The 24,786-nt window shown below is 46.5% G+C and overlaps 1 long non-coding RNA gene across 1 annotated transcript; it reads right to left on the bottom strand.

The window, feature by feature from the left end:
- Window positions 1-357: 357 nt before the first annotated feature.
- On the bottom strand, window positions 358-21,115 carry LOC119452542 (uncharacterized). The gene is made up of 3 exons (XR_005192005.2): window positions 21,034-21,115; window positions 15,185-15,274; window positions 358-523 (listed from the first exon to the last, which is right to left on the bottom strand). It is a non-coding gene; the product is annotated as an uncharacterized LOC119452542 (long non-coding RNA).
- Window positions 21,116-24,786: the final 3,671 nt, after the last annotated feature.

Raw genomic sequence — 24,786 nt, 5'->3', positions numbered from 1 at the left:
GTAGTCGCTCAAAAATTTCTTCTAACTCAACACCACAAATTAAGAAAAAGCGATCTTGATGAAATACAAAATACAGGTACACTCAAAGAATGTCAGGTAAGAGATTCGTCTAACCATGTGATGAGCCACGGTCTTCCTTAGGTATACCCTAATTTTTGCATTAGAAAGGTTTTGCCCTTTTGAAATAGTATGCACAATCAACTATTTTTACTACAAACACTAATCTTTGTCCTGACTTCAAAGAGTACGCTGGGCTACCACGTAATAAGCTTTACGATTCCTGGTTCCTCTTGTCAGCATAAGGCACTTCACGTAAAATAAGAATAAAAAATTGCATGTTGGCTTTCTCCTTAGTGCCGAAATCTTTATTGTCATCCTGATTCATAAATATTGCAATATGGTCTTTCATACGTATACGCGTTATAAACAGGGATGTGGCACAAAGCCAGCAATATAAAATTGCATTGCTTCAGAGAATTGCCAAGCGCGGATTCTCGCACCCATAACATGCAGCCGGTTCGACCTGAAAACAGGATAATATAGATGTAATCAGCATTAAAGCAGCAACTAGTGGTTACCTTCAGAGCAACACGTGGCATTAACCTCTCCAAGGTGAAATCAAAACAATTAGACACAGTTTGCGCAAATAATAAATTTATTGCTTGTGTTCAAGTGTGTGGCAATTAGGCAAAAAAAATGAAATAAAGTCGGCGGAACCCACGTATATGTGAGAAGCTCTGCTCTGCTTGAAGATAACCAAAATTCCTTAACTTCATCACTTTTTTTCTAGCCAAATGCTCCTCGCTTACTGTGTGCTGTGCTCTCGTCCCATTTTACTCAACCATATTTCCGAAATTGCCAACATCTTCACTGCTCTCTAACCTTTATGTTCCAGGCTCAGTGCGCGTTTTGTTAGCATTTTGTTCTCTTCACGCCTTTCTCCAAAGTTCTCTAACTTAAGTCATATAGTGTGTCACTGCATCGCTTGAATGCTAACCGCATTACCGAGGAATGTCATCGCGAGAGGGGTTCTGCCGTTATTTTTGCCTGGATGGCTGAAGTCACAATCATTTAAAAGCTGCAACGGTATTCTGAGACTTCCGTTGCTTCGTCTATATGCGACGAACACTGTCTCCGGTATCGGACCAAGCCGCTATGGCACTGACTTCCCAAGATAACACAAGAGCATAACGGTATGGCTATGACTGTATGACGAGTACGCAGTGACGATAATAGAATAACGAAGGATTCTCATCGATTAAACGAGAAAGGAAATATGACTTCGACGCATGACCACAATGAGATCGAGTTTCTAAAAGGATAATGGTAAAACGACAACAGCGTAGCCTTGACCGAGTAAGCACAAATGCATGCAGGCGAGTGGGCGAAGGCGATGACGTGACGTCGATTGCATGATGGTGAGATTATGACAAAGGATGCCTAACAGCGACTGTCTGACGGCAATACAATGAAGATAATGGCATACCAGTGGTGTTATAATCACAGTTCAATGACGACAGTATGATTACGATAACAAGAGGCAGAAGAAATAACGTCCGAAGAGGTGAGGTTTCTGAAGTGATGACGACGGTAAAAAAGCAGCGTGCCGGCGACAATAGTATGGCGACGAACGGATGACGAACTTCGAATGACGACGATGGAAGGACAACGATGGCATCACGACGATGGTATGAGGACGAATGCATGACGACAGTGTGACAGCAAAACCATGACCACTGTATGACCAGGCCGGTGTGATGACGACCGTTTGATGAGTCAGAATACAAGGCTTGAGCGACGACGATACAACCACGATGGCATCACGACCACAAGAAATCCGGAACCACCAGAAGAAGAAAGGTGAGAGGGACCCAGGGATACCATTTTGGAATGCCTCGGACATATTTTGGCACCGGTATAGTTTCAAGAAGACAGTTTGGTTGCCAATAGGGAACACGATTTTAGAATAATGATAAATACCATACAGTTTCGACCGACCGACCGACCGACCGACCGACCGACCGACCGACCGACCGACCGACCGACCGACCGACCGACCGACCGACCGACCGACCGACCGACCGACCGACCGACCGACCGACCGACCGACCGACAGACAGACAGACAGACAGACAGACAGACAGACAGACAGACAGACAGACAGACAGACGCAAAATGGCTGAAGAAGGCAAGCAATGCTTTTCGCAATAAAAAGCAGTCCCCTGTTTCTTATTCCATGGTTTTTTCACGTTAACTTGTCATTGTAAATTCAAAATTTGCTGCTGCCATCGATTTTGCAATGAAATGCTTTCTGACCCGCTCCTCGAACGTCAGCTTTTCTCGTTACGGAAGAATTGTAAATGTACTTGTTGCGGCGACATTAACGAGGAATGCGAATGTAGATATTCACTGTGTGTATTTTGTGGGCCCTCATTCTTCGATAACATCCAATACAAATCGCATTCTTTCAGAGTCCATCTTCTGGGAGATCATGCTCCAACAGCTCTCGGAAAGAAAATTATTTCCGTGCCGTGTTCATTCTACTTCTGCAATTCAACGACATTTCACTTGCTCAAGTAAGGAATTACTATGCTTCGCCTGAGCATTATACATTGTACATGTGTACGTCATTTCTAACATCACTGTCTCTTATTCATTTGTATATTGAAAACTGCACGCAATAGCTGTAAGATTTACGCCTACAGTTAGTACGGCTTACACGTGCATAAGTACTAGCCGCTAAACAAATGCCGCTGCGTTACGTAACAGCGGTGCAGTTTCCCAACAAATTATGACTGTGCAACTTAGTGCTTGGTTAACTTTTGTTTGTCTTTAGGTGATATTGACATCGTGTTTTAATACGTGGCATTTGCTGCTGCTGCCGCCCATTGAACAGGTTTAAAGTCATGGTCAAATATGCGTAGCTTTATTACCTATATTGTTGTCTAATTGATGGGCTTGGTCGTTACCTCTTTAACAAATCTTGCTTCACAAACGCACCTTGGGCGGAATTCCCTCCCTGTAGGTAAATAACCGTCGCAAATGTTTCAAAAGTGGGAATTCTCTTGAATGTTTCAAAATTAAGCGTGCAGCAAGAAAGTAGGTTTCTGACTCGAAACTCTTTGAATTGTGTTCATGAGAATAAATTGTGAACTGATAAAGTTTGGTGATCAATGGTGAACACGATTTTAGAATATATAATAACAAATACCATACAGTTTGGGACTCGTTATACAGACAGGTGTTTGTAGTTGCGTTCCTTGGTGTAGAATATGCTAGTATTTCGTGAAAGTCCTCTTTATTAGAGATTAAGCCCGTAGTCTGAAGCTCTGGCTCTTATGAAAAAATGACAGCAGATCCACGAGGTGAATGATGATGAGTGGGCGAAGCTCCGGAGGGAATCATCGGATCTCCCGCTTAAGGGGACGCTAGCACAAACGCGTTAGAAACGTGCAGTACTCTCTAGTAAGGGGGAGCGGCCACAGCGTCTTACGCAGCCATTTACACATGCCGGAACGTGCACCGCGTTTGCCGACGCCATCACATGACTGCTGAGAGAGTATACCCCCCGTATTCATAAACGCTCCTCGACTTGAACTTGACTTGCCACCGCTTTGGGCAGCGCATTCGAAACGCGTTGAAGGTGGAGAGGCCACAGCGTCTTACACCAGCTTCTTACACGGGCCGTAACGCGCTAGCACAAACGCGTTAGAAACGCGGCCGTTCGTTAATTTTGGGTATTTATAGCCATCGTGGTGCGTTTGTCCATGTCCGCTTCGTGGCGTAGTGGGCTAACGCCGCGCGCTCGGAAGCGAGGGGTCCCTGGTTCGATTCCGCGCTACGGACACACACTTCGGAATTTTTTAACACGAAAGTGTTTTATGCCGGGGTCCACCAAGACTTCACTGACGTATTTCCGTCACGGAAATACGTCACACGAACATACACGAACATAATACAAAGAAAGAAACCAGAAGAAAAAGTTCCACAAACATGCAAAATTTGGAAATCGAACCCACGACCTCTCGGTCCGCGACGATAGATCGCCGAGCGTTTAACCCATTGCGCCACAAACGCATTTGCAGAGAGCTACACAGACGCGCCTTATATATCTAACACTCCTCCGTGTACCCGCGCTCTTGCTCGGGGCGGTGCCGCCGCCTACGAGCAGAAAAGAGAAGTACTGCATTATGACACTAACGCGCACCGACAGTGAACGCTTCGGTGGTCTCAGCACTACGACGCCTCGATGCCAGCATTCGAAGGGACGCTGGCATCAAGAAGCACTACCAACGCCAGCTAGGTGGCGTTCACCATACTCAGCACAGCGGAGCGTGGCCTCCGCAATTAGCTCTGAAAATGTTTCTGAAGTTGATCGCGGAGGCTGCAATTACGACGCGCTGTACGCGCTGATTTGACTCGGTGACGATTCAGTTACGGGCTTTGTCTTGCGCGTTGTATTAGTGTGTCAGTTACGTGCTTCGTCTTTCGCGTTGTGCTAGCGTGTGCAGCGTAGTGCAGCTTCCATATGCACGACGGTTGCTCATGGTCATCGACGTTGGTAGTCGTGATGGAGGAGACGTGCCACCAGGCGTCAGCGTGGGTGCATCAACGCCTAAGGGCGCTTTAGCCACAAAACACCAATAGACATTATATATCAATGTGCAATAAACATTACACTACTTCTGTGAAGACACGTTTCACTTTCGTGTTCTATACCGATTCCTATATAAGAGGGATCAACCACATTTTTTCTCATTTTTCTCAGACTGGTTACACACTACTACTACTACTACGACGGGGACGGAACGGGTGCCGCTAAAAGGAGCTTCGCCCCTAAAAAATATTTTTAGCGGTCTGTAGTCTTGCAGAGTTGTGAAATATTGCAACATTTTCTAACAACTTCTTTCGCCATCTGAATTGTGTTTCCTAAATAGGTGACTGCTTACGAAAACGAGTACATATTTGTGCCTGTATATTTGTCACAGTGAAAGGTCAGTGGCAGTTCGTTTCGGGTGAATTACCACCACATCAGCATTGTTAAAGCAGTATGCAAATATGATGTGTGCCCTCCGTGCAACGCATTTTAACATAGTGTGCCAAGGAGGTCTAACATTTGCGATCCCCACAATTTCCCGAAACTTCACAAATGTTGCCAATTTTGACGAAGTGGCTTGTCAACGGCAAACAGTAATCATACACCCTATTCATAATCGCAGCATTGCCCATCATGGTTTCTATACAGGGCATGATGTATATCAAGGCGGACATGATGGAATTAATAATGGGTATAGACGTTTTCACGAGGGCGCTTCCGACGGTCTGGCGTGGAGAGAATGAGTCAGTGTTGCCTGTTTGGTCTGGACTGTGAGCTTGCCTTGCGCTTCCATTACGGAGAGGTAGCTTTCCTTCGTTGTTGCCGTTTATTTTTGTCACGAATGACTTACGCTCGTAAATAATGGCATATATACTCATCAAAAGGCTACAGGCCAGCACTGTGCAGTTTATCGGTGCACAAACAACCAGCGGAAAATAACGATTTTGGGGACTAAGTGTGTCCACAACATAGCACTCCACGAGACCACTGCGATGTGGTATGTTCACGCTTTACCGGTTTCCTGCATCACCTGGTGACTTGGCATTTCAGTCTAATGTGAACCAATGCACACATCAGTAAAATAATGCATTTTGTTAAACCCTTTTCGGCGCATTTCCAAATAGGTTGCGAGAATTGTCAGCTCTTCGATGCAATATTTTCTCTCATGTAGTGGCAGAAGCTACATTTCTTATTCTTTCTAACACGACTTCATTCCAGTGCCTAATACGGGGGTCATACGTGGTACTTTTGATCGTGATCAAGCCCGATATGGATCGAATTTCTCGGGCGCGATTGGCTTTTTTGCTCAATCTGCGAAAGGGAGCCGATTGTGGTCGAAAATTTCGATCCAGATTGGGCTCGATCGCGATCAAAAGTGGCCGGGTGACACCGGTATGAGACAAATTGAAGCATTCTGCAAGAGAAAAAAGTCGGTAAATATACTTCACAAAGGTCTGGAAAAATCTTGCCCTATGGAATATGTATGCAGCCCCTGTGTCCGCGAAAACATTGTCTCTGCGTTCACACGCACCCTGCGCGGCCCTGCACATAATGGTAATTTCGAAATGTAGCACCTGGGCTGTATCAGTTCGCCGCAGGTACCGCGCAGCTTGAGCGCTACGCTTCTGCTTTGACAATTGGTTATAAGCACCCTGCGCTGCACCACATTCAATAAGTTTTCCATGACTGAGCTGGTGAGTTGCGTCGGAAGCGTATGGAGTGACCACCGCATATCCACCAACCACTGAGACGCGTCGGCTGGCCGCCGGCGCCTGGTTGTAAGCATTGACGGACAGCTACGTACGCGCCTGCCTTCGCTAAATGAGGTAACCTTCAACCGCGAAACGTACTGGTGATCAGATTCAATCCACGACTAGTCACATGTGCCCACAAATAACAATGAAAAAATATATATTGCATTCGAGAGCAGCAAAGAGCGGGGTAAGAAATGCAGTTCCACTAACGTGAAATGTGGGAAAATTAAATTGAAATTAAATTATTGGGTTTTACGTGCCAAAACCAGTTCTGATTATGTGTTGGGCTGCTGAGCACGAGGTCGCGGGATCGAATCCTGGCCACGGCGGCCGCATTTCGATGGGGGCGAAATGCGAAAACACCCGTGTACTTAGATTTAGGTGCACGTTAAAGAACCCCAGGTGGTCCAAATTTCCGGAGTCCCCCACTACGGCGTGCCTCATAATCAGAACTGGTTTTGGCAAGTAAAACCCCATAATTTCTTTTCAGTTCTGATTATGAGGCACGCCGTAGTTGGGGACTCCGGAAATTTGGACCACCTGGGGTTCTTTAACGTGCACCTAAATCTAAGTACACGGGTGTTTTCGCATTTCGCCCCCATCGAAATGCGGCCTCCGTGGCCGGGTTTCGATCCCGCGACCTCGTGCTCAGCAGCCCAACACCATAGCCACTGAGCAACCACGGCGGGTAAACCTGGGAAAGTGCGAAGCAGTGATGCGCCGGTGCTGGGGTAGCGCTACAGCCAGGACGTGATCACGCGCGACGGATGCCCACAGCCCGGGCCCCTAAAGTGCTTCACACTTAAAATACCGCTGATTAGCACACCAGGTCTCGACGAAGCAGACGCGGCGGCGACCGCTACTAACGACGAAACGCCAGCATACGTAGTAGACTGACTGGGCTTTCTATTGCCATTGCACTTCACACTGAGTGCTCACGCAAGCACGTGAAACATGTAACAAGGCAAGCGGCACAAGACAAGCGAAGCGGATGAAAACAATCGAAATAATGCGCGGCAAAGATCATACAACCCAAGTGCGGCCAGCTTGCTCTCGCAAGACCCACAGTCCAAAATGGCGGCATAGTATGTTCTGACGCTAGACGTCGCCTGTGTCGGGCAATGGCGCTACTCAAATGTCGGTTTGTGAAAAGGTCTACACAGGGCGGATGGTTGCTGCTGTGGTAAATGGTGGGATGCATTGCTGGGATGCCTACTGGGCGACTTGTCTCAATGGTGGGCAGGCCGAGTAAATGTTGGGTAAGCTGGGTGGATGGTCGGATACATACTAAGTGACCTGTGTAAATGGTGGGTGAATGATGGATGTGATGAGTGAACGGTGGGTGTGCTGGGTGGATGATGGGATACTGGGTGACTTGTGTAAATGGTGGGTGACTGGCGTGCGTGCTGGGTGAATGGTGGGTGTACTGGGTGACAGTAAGAACATTTTAGGTGGCGTATCGCAAGAAGTGTCACAGTGATTATATTCTAGTAGCTAGATTTATGTCGAGTATTATTCGTTTTATTCTTGTATTGATTTGAGTATTTCATGTTGGTCATTGTTCACAATAAGATGTCGCTGCTTTGACACCCTTTCTTCTGAACCCAATCTGGTCTGCGCTTAAGTGCTGCTTTTGCTACCACCATTTTTCGTGTACGGTACATTAAAAGAAATATTCAGTTGCATTCAACTTGGAAACACTGATGGTGATGGTACAGCATGCTAGACATGTCTCTGCTACTACATTGCACTGGCTGTGATAGACTGCACGCCCGTCAGCATGTGGGAAGTGCCAGAGGCTTTCTCTCAGTGGGTGTTGGGAGACCAATAACAAGAAGGAAATCCTGATGGCAAACTGAAAATTTTTCTAATATAATTTGTTATGTGTAATGTGTACAAATCACAATCATACATGTGGCACATAAAGAGAATGGAACGATATTGAAAACGTTTCCAGTGTGATAATACAAAACGCCCGACGAAAATTCTAAACTACTGAAGGACAATATCCTTTGAGGCAGACACTAATGTGCACTCTTGCAAAATCGTTCTGCAGGCTGTAGATGATCAGCAAAAATTGAATAAATAAAGTTATTTACAATGCTTTCTTTCAATGCACTGTTTGGGCCTCTACATCTGTCTCCGTAGTTTCAAGATGCCAAGTTGAAAAAGACACCAGACTGGTTTGGTGTATCCCGATGTTTTCTAGTATAAACACCAACACAGTCGTAGGGACACCTGGTGTGCACATCACTCTGTGCGGTGGTCGTCTAGGGTCGATTCCACTGTATTGTAAACTTAGCTTTTGCACACCAGACTAGTGACTTGGTTTATAGAGGATCTTTCTGGCTTGTGTATGATCGCTTTTAATGCCAGATGAGCTGCTTTCAAATCAGCACAGCCATCAGATTAAAATTTCTTTATTTTATTTATTTCAACGTACTGTAGCCCGAAGGGCTGTTGCAAGAATGGGGAGTACAGAAAGAAAGAGAAAAAAAAGAGAGACAGAGAAAAAGAAGGAGAAAGAAAGAACACAAAAACAATACAAATTTTCTTGGCGAGTTGGGATTTGAACCCGGGTACTCACGGTGCGAAGGCTAGCATCATACCAACTGGTCTATAAACGCACTTTTTTTTTCTTTATTGCCTGGCTTTGACACACAACATTTCACAAAAGGAACAGTACAATATACAATTACAATATACAGTAGGGGAAGGCGTATTCAACCACCATCGTGCTGGCTGCGTCTATTTAATATTCGCGCAGATCCACAAGCGGCTCTACTCTTGAGAGCCACTTGGGGCGTTCCGCTAATGCCTTATTGATTTCAACAAACCAGTGCATGCTCTCACGAAAATAAATTCGTGCAGGCCGTGCCTCCTTATCAACGTAGTATCCTGCCATTCTGTACCGCCAAATACAGTGGAGGCCCATAAGCATAATTAAATCAAAAGGCGCCCCATCCTCGTTATCTACGCTTAAGTACCGAATGCCATACGGGTCAAGTGGAAATTCTTTCCGTACTGTTCTCTGTAAGACATCGCAAAAATAAACGCCTTCCCAACAGTGTAAAAAAACATGATCGATTGTCTCTGGCTGCTTTCAAATTAAACAGTGTGTTCCCCAAGGTAAAAACAATTCCTTTCCCTCCAAAAACTTTTTAACTGGTAACGTTCCGGTGTGTAATTTAAAAAAGAAAGCGTTCATTCCTGGCGGCACCTGCATTTTTTTAACTCTCTTTAAAACATCACTGCAATGGGCCTCCGCTGTGCACGGACCTGTACAAGGGCACTGGGAAAACAATGTCACACAAAGCACAATAAAGTTTTTTTTTTCGTTTCACACTGAATAGGTAATCATTCGAAAACCGCGCTGTTAGAAATCTTACACTCGATACGATTTCTTTGTAGAAACCACGAATCCCTCCCGACAGCTCTTCGGTTGAAACAACGTACTCGGGCAGCCGTCGGCTTAGCTTCATTTGGCATACAGTACGCAGAAACGGGTCTGTGGCGTCCCGAAAAAACCGTGCGTTTATAGACCAGAAGCGGTAGACCAGAGGCAGTTGGTAAACCGCTTCTGGTCTATAAACGCACGGTTGCAGAGCTCCGCTCTTTCATCAGATTTCACAAGCGTGGAAGCGGCTTAATTTTTGTTTCGCAACATCTATAGCTAGTTGGCCGTAACAGGGTACAAAACGAGTGTAGCGGCGAATTTTTATATTTTATGTATCACTGAGGCGACAACAGCCTCACAAGGTAACGTTGGCCCAATGTGATGAAAGGCACTATGTGCGATGAGTTGGTGGCGCCACCCACGTCCCATTTTCAAAGGGGTCGCTCATAGCATCCATCCATCCATCCTGATGTTGCTCCGTTTTCAATGTGCTGGTCGGTTATGCGAGCTGCTGCGACGTGTTTGTCTATTCGCGTGTTCTAGTGTTTGCTGTAATGAAATGTGGCTTAGTTCGCGTGCACAAAGGTACGAGATGAGAGCTTATGTCTCGCTGCAAAGACGCCGTATGCGTGGCGCTCCAGGAAAATGTGGACTAGGGAGCCTACATGCAAGCGCTTGCATGTAGGCTCCCTAATGTGGACCAACGATCTTCATGCCGTGGAGAGGGGGATGGTGGGGGGACTAAAACTGTGTTTTCGATGTGTGCCGAGCAGCTGCAGTATGGTGAGAACGCTTGAAGTTTGATAATTATTTGAGCGTGGCACTTAGCTAAAAAAAACCTTGACGCTAGTATAATATACGCGCTCGCCGAACAAGTGAGCACAGGTGTTGCGTGCCCGGAGCACATTGTTGCCAGTGAGGGAGGCGTTATCTGACAGCCATGCTGTGTTATTGATTGTTCGCGTACAATATCTGAAGTGTTTTGTATTTATTTTTTATATTTTTAAGGGAAGCTCTATAGGCTCACAAGTGTCGGTGGTGGTGATGGTGGCGGCGGCGGTGTCACACTGAAAAGTGGGCCGATCCTGGCGATAGTGCAGAAAAGGTCCGAGCTCAAACATACCAGGGACAAAAAAGAGAGAGAGAAAAAGGAGGGAAGAGAGGAAGGAAGAGAGAAAGATATATAAGGACAGAGGGACAGAAAGATAGAGAGAAAGGGAGAAAAAGAAAGCCACCACGTAGGTCAGCGAAAGAAAGAGAGAAAGAAAGAGAGAGAGAAAGAAAGAAATATATAGAGAGAAGGAAAGATAGACAGAGAGACCGAAAGAGAAAGAAAGAGATAAATAAAGAGAGCATGGGAAAGAAGGAGAGAGGGGGTGAAAGAAAAAAAGAGAGAGAAATAAAAAATAAGGGGAGAGAAATAAAGATATATATATATATATATATATATATATATAGAGAGAGAGAGAGAGAGAGAGAGAGAAGAGAGAAAATCACCACGAAGGTCAGATACACACACCACAAGCTTCCCTTACCCCCAGTTATTTAGAATTGCGCCAGCACGTGCGATCGCTACCGTTTCTTCGCTTTACGTACCGCTGTATGCATCTCGGAGCCTGCAGTCATAACATTTTTGACGTGTCGTTCACGTCACTCGAATGACATCGTGAGAACTCGAGCGTTCCACGCAAACACACGAGCTGTTATACGACCTTGCACTTCTTTTTGCTCTAGTGAAATTGTGGCTTGTGCTTCATTGATGTGGTCATATTTTTTGCATTCACAGAGATGATGTTCACGAATGGAGTTTTTTTGACTTAACATGTATGATCACGTTGCTGGATATAATGGCAAAGATATTGAATTTGGGTGCACTTGAAGGGTGCTTGTAATTTTTTTTTCTTCTAGTCCGAAATCCAAGCTTAACTGCACCAGTAGGAAGTAAAATTAAATCAAAAGGCGCCCCATCCTCGTTATCTACGCTTAAGTACCGAATGCCATACGGGTCAAGTGGAAATTCTTTCCGTACTGTTCTCTGTAAGACATCCCAAAAATAAACGCCTTCCCAACAGTGTAAAAAAACATGATCGATTGTCTCTGGCTGCTTGCAAATTAAACAGTGTGTTCCCCAAGGTAAACACCCGCCGTGGTTGCTCAGTGGCTATGGTGTTGGGCTGCTGAGCACGAGGTCGCGGGATCGAATCCCGGCCACGGCGGCCGCATTTCGATGGGGGCGAAATGCGAAAACACCCGTGTACTTAGATTTAGGTGCACGTGAAAGAACCCCAGGTGGTCCAAATTTCCGGAGTCTCCCACTACAGCGTGCCTCATAATCAGATCGTGGTTTTGGCACGTAAAACCCCATAACTTAGCTTAACTTAACCCCAAGGTAAAAACAATTCCTTTCCTTCCAAAAACTTTTTAACTGGTAAGGTTCCGGTGTATAATTTAAAAAAGAAAGTTTTCATTCCTGGCGGCACCTGCATTTTTTAACTCTCTTTAAAACATCACTGCCTGGGCCTCCGCTGTACACGGACCTGTACAAGGGCACTGGGAAAACAATGTCACACAAAGCACAATACAGTTTTTTCGTTTCACACTGAATAGGTAATCATTCGAAAACCGCGCTGTTAGAAATCTTACACTCGATACGATTTCTTTGTAGAAACCACGAATCCCTCCCGACAGCTCTTCGGTTGAAACAACGTCCTCGGGCAGCCGTCGGCTTAGCTTCATTTGGCATACAGTACGCAGAAACAGGTCTGTGGCGTCCCGAAAATCCGTGCGTTTATAACTACTGGTGCAGTTAAGCTTGGATTTCGGACTAGAAGAAAAAAATTACAAGCACCCTTCAAGTGCGCCCAAATTCAATATCTTTGCCATTATATCCAGAAACGTGATCATACATGTTAAGACAAAAAAACTCCATTCGTGAACATCATCTCTGTGATTTTGTTAACTTTAGGCATAGGATAATAAAAGCCGATTGGAAGATTTCGGTAGGATATTTTTTTCTACCTCAATCATCTTTCTTTGAGAGCCTAAATTAAAGTGAACTGTGGCGTAGTAACAGCGTACTGTGCAAAAATTTGCACCCCCAGAACTCTGTCCTTGTGTTCTGCCCCACAGCTCGCACATCGTGCCATTCTCCAGCATGGACGTTGCTGGATATAATGGCAAAGATATTGAATTTGGGCGCACTTGAAGGGTGCTTGTAATTTTTTTCTTCTAGTCCGAAATCCAAGCTTAACTGAACCAGTAGGAAGTAAAATAGGTCCCACACTGTAGCTTAACAAAGAGTTCAGCGTGACAATGTTTATAAACAAAGAGGCCCTTGCATTCATCACATCATCAGCTGTTTGTCTTTTGTCAACAAAGTGTTGTACCGTTCATGCGCACTGTTTTCTATTATCAGGCTCCTCATGCAAGGACTATGCAGGAGTACTGCAGCCTGTTTCATATAATTAAGAATTTTGATTTCAAGTTTCTCAATAATTTCGTTTACCTCTTTCCAGAATACGCCTTAGGATCAATGCAAGTCATAGCACTATATCAACGGCAACACCACCAGGACTCAAAAAGGTGCTAAACTTTAGGCATAGGGTAATAAAAGCCGATTGGAAGATTTCGGTAGGATATTTTTTTCAACCTCAATCATCTTTCTTTGAGAGCCAAAATTAAAGTGAACTGTGGCGTAGTAACAGCGTACTGCGCAAAAATTTGCACCCCCAGAACTCTGTCCTTGTGTTCTGCCCCACAGCTCGCACATCATGCCATTCTCCAGCATGGACTTCACCGAACATTGAAATCTAGCCTCAAATGCCTTTGTTTCTCAAACACTGCTGGCAAACTTGCTTTTGTAATAAACCAGTTAAGTTATACCTTCGCGCTCATTTAACATCTTAGTTTATGTTAGCAGCATTTCTGTTGATGCAAACGTCACTCGTCAGCTATTTTATAAGGTGCCTTTTCATGCCTTTATTTCAGTTATTATGTAGGGCCTACATACAAAAAAAACTTGCTGTGCACTTTCATACCTGTGCATATCGTAGGACTCCGATTATGTAAAATTTCTGCCAAGAAAATATGCAAGTCAAGGCACTTTCGTACTAAATGTTCCAGTTTACTGCTAGACACACTACGTGCTTAATGCATAGGCGGGCATGATTTGCCAATAAAAGATAACTGGATATACTGATGCACTGTAACCGTAAACCAAACAATTACACTTATGCATATTATTTTCTGCCAATTTGCCTGATTTATTTGTTTTAGACTCTTTCCGTTTTATGTCTTGACGTACGGGGACTTTAATTTACTTCAACTAAGGTCTAAGATACTTCCATATTGGAATTACTTGTTGCTTTATTTTTTTGCCAGATGCCTTTTTCAAAGTTAATTGTTTCTTCCATTTTTCTTGATTGACATGTAATGTTTAACTGGTAAAGTGTAGAGTAACTCGTACTTGGTAAAGCAGGAAGAAACTGCAGCAGGGATAATAGAGGACAAATTTCCAGTAAAAACATACCATATGATGATGAATAATAAATAGGCCAGGATCGTTCTTATCGAAAAGCACAGTTCGAGAATTTACAGAAAAAAAACTGCTTAAATTGTTGTAAATATGACGGCATGTCATTGCGGGGCCGTGCAACGAAATTACAGAAGCAGTATTTCAGCGGGTAATTGCTCTAAACTTGCGGGCCTGTGCTTGCGGTGCGGTGGAATGAAATTACAGACTCCTGTTTTATTTACGGTAAATTCCTGTAAATGTGACGCGTGTTTTTTCTGGTGATAAAATTGCAGATGTTCGTGTTTCTTTCGGCAAATTCCTGTACATGTCACTAGGTGTTTTTTTTTTTCTGCCGTGTAATGAAATTACGAACGCCTGCACATGTTACGAGAAATAGTTGGCAGCCGATGCTGGCTGGAGAAGTCCAATAAAAACAATGGCGCATTTAAAGTGTACCTTGCAAATTTACCTACTCTAAAAGAGCTTTCACGTCAACATTTCCTGAACAATGTTGGAGCATAGCGCGACATGTTATCATAAAAAAGAAAGACATAAAAATTGTGCACAATACTTCCAAGAAGCTAGAAGTGGGTACTCTAGAACTTGGTCGAAGAAAGGGACCCGCTCGTAATAAGGTAGCACTCATACTGTGTCTGCGACCTTCTAGCTTCTATGTGCATGCTGTTTTCCTTTGTTATTACACATGAAGCGCTTCTATATAGAAAGCGCAAGGAACTTTGAGCTGCCATGAAGACCTTGCGTATTGGAGAATTTGTGAATCCTAAACAGCCTAAAAATAATCACCATTTACTTATTGCCGGAAAGGGTTCGAAGGTGTGTTGGAACGCATTGGTTATTTTGAACAAAGCTCAATATTGCAGCGCCTACAAAAACGTGCGCGAATAGTAGCGATGGCATATTACCTGGTGCTTCAGTATCGTTATACTGTCCTAATAAAACACACTTATTGTCCGCAAACAAAACCGGATAATCATCTGATTGATTCAAAATGCCTGTGAATATACAAGAGAGATGAAAATAATTCAATCCTAAATAAACCTGCAGAATAAAATTCGGTTTTTCTTTCACTGTCAGTAAAGGCATAGTTATCCAGTACTAACATATGAGATTGAGAAATTCCTGTAAGCATTGATAGAACACCAGCTATAGAGCAACGTTAAACGCTACTGACAGTGAACACTTCCCACACTCGGAAAAACTGCGTTTCTTTTTCGTTTTTTGTTGTTTGGTGGACGTGTCGCGTGCAGCAAATAATTATGAAACCGTTAGAGCATGGAAACGCATTCGGGCTTCGTGCTCTAAGGGAAGAAAACGTTGAAAATCAGTGCTACATGTGTTCTTATCCCTTCTTTAGCTTTCATTTGCCGTACAATTTCACCTAACCAATACAACTGACCCAGATATATATATATATAAAATTTATTAGAAAGGCAGAGAAGTCGGCCCGAGCTAGCATGATCTGGCTTGTTACACTACACAGGGAAAAAGGAAAGGGGATAAGAAAGAGTAATGAAACATCATGAGGACAGGAAGAAGGGATGCATATATACACTAACACACTGGTTTTCTTAAAGTATTGCGCCTAGGGGGAGTCCGGCGATCTAGTCGCCCAAATCACAGTAGTCACCCAAATCGCTACACATGTACACTACTAGCACCCCACTAGTGCGTCAATATAAATACTTGAAACAAGTCGTTGAGGACCTTAGCCGAGAAGTGTCAGCATACATTTTGAAGAATATAATGCCAGCAAACAGACGCTGTGAGACGAACGAAATGTTAATTGTTAGCCAACCTCGGGAATCTCGCAAAGGTACAGTTTTCTATGCCAATTTCTCGCAAAAAAAGCAGGTCATGAGAATGAAACCTCCAAAAAAGAAAAGCATGTAGCAAAAGGTATTAGCCGTACTTCGGCGGTCTTCATCTGTATCGCTTCCGCAGGCATTGTTATATTTGGCGTACTAGCCGAAGAGCTGAGGCCGGCGTCGTTGTGGTGTGCACGTCAAACGAGATTCCACTGAGTGAACATGGGACTTGAGATGCTGACAAATTCGTAATTCCAGCAAAAGGGCTCGCCTCTATTCTTGCCAAGCGACTTGCTCAGGAAGTGAATGCGAAGCCATCCTCAGAGACACCTGTTATTCAAGTACTGGGGTAATTGTCGAAAAACGGGTGATTGCGAATTCAGTCAGCCGCCTCAAGGCAACCGCTTCCAAGGAGCTTACCAACGCCAATTCTTGCGCTTCAAGCTACCTATCAATTGGTCAAGATGTGGTCAGGAATTTCTGAAGCGGCTTTACTCCTGGCGGGTTTCTAGGGGCGAAGCACCTTAGGGCCGAGCCTTGTTCCTCCCTCGTCGTCCATAGCTCTGGTTTGCATGGAGTCTGCTAGGGGCGCTGCGGTGCACAAGGGCGTTCGTTCCCGCCGGGCGCTCTTTTTCTCACTTCAGCCATGGATGATAACGGTCGGTGCATAAGGGCGTTCGTTCCCGACGCGCGCTCTATTTCTCTCTTCAGCCTTGGATGATAACGGTCGCTTCTGATAACGGCGCGCCCACTATGGATGAAAAAGCGAGAGTGGCGGCTCAACGGCAAGCGGAGTCGAGGGCTCGGAAAGCTGCTGCAGCACAGCGACGCAGACAACCAGCGGACCCTGAGTCTAGGGCGCGGGAAGCTGCAGCAATACGGCAACGCCGGCAAGCGGGCCCGGAGCTGAGGGCTCGCGAAGCTGCAGCAGCACGGCAACGCCGGCGCGCGACCCGGAGCTGAGGGCTCGCAAAGCTGCAGCAGTACGGCAACGCCGGCAAGCGGACCCGGAGCTGAGGGCTCGCGAAGCTCGCGCTTGAACCGAGCATCGGCGCCACCAACCTCAGGTAGAGAACGCTTCCGGCGTTTTGCCGCCGCTTCCCGCGCTCTCGCCGCCTCTGGGTCCACTTGCCGGCGTCGTGCTTGAACCGAGCATCGGCGCGACCAACCTCAGGTAGAGAACGCTTCCAGCGTTTTGCCGCCGCCTCCCGCGCTCTCACCACCTATGGGTCCGCTTGCCAGCGTCGGGGGATCCACGGTTACCCGAATGATCCCGCGGTGCTTCGCCCACTCATCATCATTCACATCGTGGATATGCGGTGTTTTTAGGGGCGAAGCTCCTTAGGGTGTGGGTCTGTCCCTCCTCTGTAGTAGTAGTCGTCGTAGTAGTAGGTAGCCACGTCTACTTTTATGAGAAAAAAAATTCCGGAAGTTGTGTCCGTAGCGCGGAATCGAACCAGGGACCCCTCGCTTCCGAATGCGCGGCGCTAACCACTACGCCACGAAGCGCACGTGGACACACGCACCACGATGACAATAAATACCCAACATTAACGAAAGACTGCGCGTTTCTAACGTGTTTTTGCTAGCGCGTTACGGCCCGTGTAAGAAGCTGGTGTAAGACGCTGTGGCCTCTCCGCCTTACCCCCGTATTCATAAACGCTCCTCGACTTGAACTTGACTTGCCACCGCCTCGGGCAGCGCGTTCGAAACGTGTTGAAGGCGGTGGCAAGTCAAGTTCAAGTCGAGGAGCGTTTATGAATACGGGGGTTATACTCTCTCAGAAGTCATGTGATGGCGTCGGCAAACGCGGTGCACGTTCCGGCATGTGTAAACGGCTGCGTAAGACGCTGTGGCCTCTCCCCCTTACTAGAGAGTACTGCACGTTTCTAACGCGTTTGTGCTAGCGTCCCCTTAAGCGGGAGATGGTGCAATTATAATGAAGGGCGCTGTTATAAAATAGGACTGACGTCACATATGGCGCGTGTCATTGGTGGAAGTCAATCGTTCGATTTAGTGCGGCGAGACTGGGCGAATTACACGGAAGATTCACGGTTTACCGATGATTCCCTCCGGAGCTTCACCCACTCATCATCATTCACCCCGTGGATATGCGGTGTTTTTTTAGATGCGAAGCAGCTCGGGGCTATGTCACTCTCTCCCTCCCTCCCTCCATCCATCCGCCGTGCTGCGTCCACACCCGCACTGCGCATGCGCATTCTCCTCTCCTTGTCTAATCTCCTTTCCTCTCGGCATTCCTTCTCTCCTTTCTGACGCTCCTCTCGTCTCCGGATTGAGCAACGAATGACAACACCTGCGGCTCCGCGCGCGGTAATGCGAAGCAGCTTAGGTTAGAGGCGCGACGGTAGGCACCTGCATACTCCGCTGGGGGGCGCCACTGTAGCTCGCGGTATAACGACGCGCGCGCGCGCTCCGCTCCTCTCATTCTCCCCCGGCAACGCCGCGATGGGTGCCACGGACAGCGCCAGCGTCAACACCAGTGTCGGCGCCGCGGACAGCGCCGCGGAGAAGAGGGCTCGAACCCCTGCCACGAAACGGCAGCGGCGACAGGCCGATCTGAAAACTAATGGGAACTTGAGTCGACCCCATGGCTGCTTCGCATACTACTCAGGGTTCCCCTACGGGAAGATGGTGTAATTTTTTTTGTTCACCTCACCCTGTCACCACTGGAACAATGAGTATAGTGTACTCACTTTCTCCTTTCCACAATCACCTCAGAGGTGGCGCGTGTGCTTGGTGTGGACCTTATCCTTCTTGGAGGCGGAGTTTTGTGACGTAAATCTTACCACGGGTTTGGCCGATTAGGACATGCGCGTTTCCCTAGCAAATGACCTAGGCAAGATGGAGGTTATATAAGGAGCCATCTTGAATGCTGACACGTGTGCTTCTCCAGAATGCAGTCTGCTCCCACAACGATAAAGCTGCGTGCTATCAGTTAACATGTACTGCGATCTCTACTTTTGCCCCTATGAGTATGGCTTTATCTTTAAACAAACTAGCCTTCCCATGTAAATAAACATCGGCCTCGTACATATCAACAAGGAAGCAACTTTCGCCAAGACAGATCGGACTACAGCGTGGTTCGCTTAGCCTCCGTGGAACTCCCCCGTGGTGTGGGCCAGCTACCCGTTTTGAAACGCACCGGTAGGCTAAAGAGAGCGAAACTCAGTGCGAGGCTCAACTCGCAAACCACGACAACCCTACTCGAACAGCGTCCAGAAAGGAACTATTTTCATAGGGCTATCACCACCACACGCACATGCTTGAAATAATCCTTGCAATATTCCACGATGATGCTTACCTAAGATCTCGTTGGTGAGAAGCTCGATGAGCATGGACACGTAGCAAAGGTCAGGAGGTCCGAACGCTTTCAGGCCTCTTACGTTGAAGTGGAGATTGTCCAAGAGCTTCCGTAAGGACGCAACATTGGTGGGAGACAAGACTGCCCTGTACATTCGGAGGTTCACCTAGTAGCACTGCTTGATTTTCCTCGTGTTTTTAAAGCAATTCTTCACGATAATGATGGTATCCTCATAGGAATTATTCGTAGCCTAAATTGTGTCAATGGTGTTTAGCCGCCTGTCCACTCAGAACTTTCTTCAAATAGCGATTCGCCGCCCAGGATATTGAAGCGTTGCCAGCCATCTTTTTCACCTTATGAAGGATGTGCTCTTAGACCCGAACTTCGCACTGAATAATACCACGCACCTTCTGCTCGTGCCAAGCAAACTGGGACAATGTATTTTAGAGGCATTCCACGACATACCGACAGTGGGGTATTGGAGATTCGCTCTCACGTTGCGAAGAATTCAATAGGTACATTTTGGCCGAGTCTAAACACTGATGTCGCACAAAACATAGGATTCTGTTGGGATTGTCAAGGTCGGAACACACCACCCACCTGGCCGGATCGGCTTCTGCAACCCATTGAACCACCATCGAGACCCTTCCTGCAAAAAGTGATGGATCTGCTTGGTCCGTTTTCGATGTCGACTCGCGGGAAGAAATGGTTTATTGTCCGGATCAGCTACTTGAAGCACTTCGCCGAGACTAAGCCACTGCCATCAGAAGGGCGATAGGGGTTCACAAGTTCTTTGTTGAGAGCATTGTTTTACGGCATGGTACGGCGGGGGTCGTCATTACTGACAGCGTAAAGCATTCACCACAAAGCTGACGCAAGAGATCCTGCGTTATAAATAATGAACTGGCGAGTACGGTGTAATTACACTGACGGACACTGACTGCGCGGGGTCTCAGTGCCGCCTCCTAAATATTTTGTTTCTTTCGAGCACAAGTTCGCCCAATAAAATGTTTCGGTTTAGTGTTTGATTTTGCCTCGCTGTGTTCTTGCCTGGGCACCTTCTCCACTAGGCGACCCGCCTGTGGTTGCTTAGTGGCTATGGTCTTGGGCTGCTAAGCACGAGGTCGCAGGATCGAATTCACAACACGGCGACCGCATTTCGATTGGGGCGAAATGCGAAAACACCGGTGTTTTTAGATTTATTTGCACGTTAAAGAACCCCAGGTGGTCGTGGTGGTCGTGGAATCAGGTCGTGGTTTAGGCTAGAGCACTGCACGGGCCGATCTTTTCAGCCCGGCCCGGGCTCTATTTTACGTCGGGCTACCCGCCGGAGCCCGACCAAAAGTTTTATCGCAAGACCCGGGCCCGGCAATAATCTACGTTACACGCCCGGCACAGCCCGCCACCCCTTTACCGTAGGCCCGAGCCCGGCCCGAACCCGGCCCGAACCCGGCCCGAACCCGGCCCGAAACCGGCCTGAACCCGGCCCGAGACCGAAAAAGACCACCGAGTGGCATTCGGTGCCACTCGAGTGGCATAGTATTTCAGATGCGCAAAAATACGCACTGATTGCAACACAAACACAAATGTAATTTTAGCTATCAATCAAAGAGAAAGCTCTCACCTGATTCATCGGTGCGCTGTACAGAAATATACGGCTGCTTATGTTTCGGCGTCATTAACGTCACATTCAGGGTTTGAACCCTGAAAATTTAAAGGTTAATAAATGCTAGTGAACCTCGACAAAATTTTCAGAAAATGAAATAGAATTTAACAGCTTTTTTGTGAAAGTCAATTCCAACAGATCCAACGAATTGGAATCTATATAGAGCAAAGGTTTGTGCGAGTGCATAAAGAGTGGAAATACTAGTTCGGGAACACGCAGAGGCAAGCGCGGGCGCACGCAAATTATACCTAGCTTATTGTTAAGCGTAATGTCTGCCCACTAGCGAGAACGACGAACGCCTTGAACGCATCATGGTTTCATAGGCGGCATGCGCATACGTACTTAGCGCAATATGAATCCATTATTGCTTGCTGGCTTCCCATATAACGGCCCATACCCACTACGGGGGGAGTTACCAAGAAACGTTGGTTAAACTGATGGGGTGGGGGGAGAGAACTTAAGGGAAAAGTATTATGAGGGAGCGGTCGAAATTAAACAATGAAGCAAACGCATGTTAGAGACATTTTTTAGTGGCACGCGCTAGAGAACTGCACGGGCTCGGGCTTACCCGAAAGCCCGGGCCCAGCCCGGCCCGTGGACCGGGTCGGGCCGGGTAGGGCAGTTTTTTCACGGGCTCGGGCCGTGCTCGGGCATGACATGTGCTTTTTGACGCGGGCCCGGGCCGGGCTCGGGGTATTTTGACGCGGGCCCGGGTCGGGCTCGGACTTTCTGGTGGTGTGCATGTAACGTGCAGCGAGTTATCCTCGCGCTTCTCGACTCTGAAGAAGTTGTTGCCCACGCGCAGCTGGAAGCTAGCAGTGCTACTCCTGTGTACTTCCCTTTTCTTCTTCAGTCGTATTTTGCGCTGTTTTAACAGAACGTAAAAGTCCAGAAAGATCGAAGTTGCCTCAAACCAAAGGATGCCATTGTATTCCTTACCTAAATCAATGTAATTAGTGATTTCAGCGCGGTATAAGCGCGTTCGCGACTTGCTGATTCTTCAAAGGCGAATTGGTAAAACGATTACTGGTAAGATCAGATAATTCGTCACGCGGCTGAAATATGGCACTGCGTCCATCTATACACGCATGTTCTGAACCGGCCGCCTTGCAGCAGCGCATTACGCTGCACCATGGAGTAACGAGAAGCTTTCTTTCTCCATTTACTCCATCCATGCGCTGCGCTCACGACCGGTCGTGGCGTGGAGATCAGTGGTCGTGGCTGCGCTTCTGCTAGAGTACTAGAATACGGTTGAGTGTGGACGAGCGGCTGGGGCGGCGCATGCTTTGCAGTGAGGCGCCCGACGTGGAGACAGAGAGAGAGAGAAATAACATTTATTAGCCCCGAAGGAACTAAAGCCCAAGTCCGGGCCTCCTGGTAGGCTCATGCCTCCTGGCCCAGAACGTTTTGACGTGCTGCACCAGAAGTGGCGACCATAGTTTTTCAAACCTTCGTGGTCCACTTCTCCCAGCTGCCAGGACGCTGGCTGTGTGGTAATTTGGAAATTATTGTCTTTTTGAAGATGGCGTTTGCAGGGCACTCCCACAAGATGTGTTTATTTGATGGATAGGCCCCGCACTGTTTACAAGTGGGGGAGCCTGGGTCCCTGTTAATATAATGCGTATAGTGTGTGGTGTGAGTAATGTGCGTGTTTGTGCTTTTCGTATGATTGGGCCAGTCAAAGCGCTTGCAGAGACATTCAAAATGATGACCTTCCTTATCACATACGCACAAAGCTCCACATGTACATGCATGCTCACCCCCTTCTACGCATACGCATACAATGGGTTCCAGGCCATCAAGGATTGCGAGGAAATGTAAGAGCACCCCAGCTCACCCGCGCAGAAAACATCTGGGATCTCCTATCCTTTGGCCTGTTGAAGATACTTACAACCCCAGAGAAGAGCAGAAGATGCAGCGGAAAGAAAGGATACACATTTTGAACTCTCTCAGGGAAGCATCAACAATTCTCAATACACCATCCTACACGCATTCGAGAGAGGACGCCCGACGTGGAAAAATACTGTGGCGGCGTGGCGATATAAGTGGATTGGGCCGCATCAAAGTCGCGCCGTTGGAAAGTGCTGGCGATACTGCTCGGCAGGGTCATTCGTACTACTTTCCGCGCTGGTATTTGCGTTCAGGCCACTCAAATGATGTTAATAATTGCATATGACATGTATTTATGCTCTAATAATAAGGTATTTTATTCTCTTCGGTATTTTATTCATTTTTAATGCCACTCGGTGGTCTTTTTCAATCTCGGGCCGGGTTCGGGCCGGTTTCGAGCCGGGCCAGGTCGGGCTCGGGCCTAAAGTAAGGGGTGGCGGGCCTGGCGGGTAACGTAGATAATTTCCGACCCCGGGTTTCGCCATAAAACTTTTGGTCGGGCTCGGGCGGGCAGCCCAACGTAAAAACGAGCCCGGGCTGAAAAAATCGGCCCGTGCAGTGCTCTAGCACGCGCATCGAGTGACACTCTTGTTCCTCGTGCAGCACTTCTGGTTCACCTCTTGAGACGACTGGGGACGAAATTCAAAATTAATCAGAAAGAAAATAGGAAAACAAATACCGCAGTACAAAGTTGACGGGTTTCATTATTGATATGATATAAGAGCATAAGTTTAGTAACAAGTTGCTTTACTACAATGTCTGAAATAATTAGATTTTAATAAGAAATCACTGAGACCACCAGGAACGAAATTCAGCATAAGTCAGAAAAAAAATAGTACAGTACGAAATTCATGGGTTTCATTATAGCTATGATATCAGAGCACCATTTTAGCTACAAGTTGAGTTACTGAAGTATCTGTAAAAAATTAGAATTAATTAGAAATCACTGATTACCGGAGACCAAAGCACAGAACCGTAGACATTAGAGACCCGCCATGTGAGCACGACTTTGGCGAAATTCCTGGAAACCTAAAAAACACAAACGCCGAGGTACGAGTGCCACTAAGAGACACCTATGCCAAAGATTAGTGTCACCTGCCGTTTTTCTTACAGGAAAACGTGTGCTTTTGAAAAAAGGGCAAGCTAGAAGGTTATAAATTTTATTTAGTTCAATTGTAATTTTTTGAATTATTAAATAATAAATCAGTAAATTATTGCAAAACGAAATTTTGTAGAACAATAAATAATAAATCAGTAAATAACCAGGTATTCTCCTTGTGTCGCCAAGGAACTCACATACTGGCCTGCATACGTTCATGTGGCTAAAACCCAATGTAGATGCCCCAAAGTAGAGAATGTTTTCAGTGTTTATACCAATGCCTAATTTTCGCAATAGAATTTCCAAGTATTTCTTTCTCTGTATTGCCAATCGGCGGCAGGTGAATAAACATGATGAATGGTTTCAGGTTCTTCGCAGAAATGACATAGAGGGGACATCGCCAGACCACACCTGTGTAGATAAAAATTTAGGGGTGGAATAGGGCATCGTAAAATTGTGAGGGATATTTCTAATTTACCTGTGGGACAAAATTGAATGTCCCAAGGGTAAAGCAAATGGCTTAAGCCGGTCATTGGGAATGTCTGTTTTGCAGAGTATTTTAAGAGAGACTAGTTTTCTAAACCTAGCGGCGGTGATATACGTAAGCAAAAGTGGCCGAACATGCATGACTGGTCCATGCAAATGTGTCGGCCTTATTATTTAAAAACCAACCACGGTGACCTGGCACCCATACCAAGCGCACCAAATGTAAGCTCGAAGGG

This window comes from Dermacentor silvarum, chromosome 5 (assembly GCF_013339745.2).
Source record: "Dermacentor silvarum isolate Dsil-2018 chromosome 5, BIME_Dsil_1.4, whole genome shotgun sequence".
Lineage (NCBI taxonomy): Eukaryota > Metazoa > Arthropoda > Arachnida > Ixodida > Ixodidae > Dermacentor > Dermacentor silvarum.
Note: the sequence above shows the minus strand (reverse complement) of the source record. Positions and strands in the feature narration are given on the sequence as shown.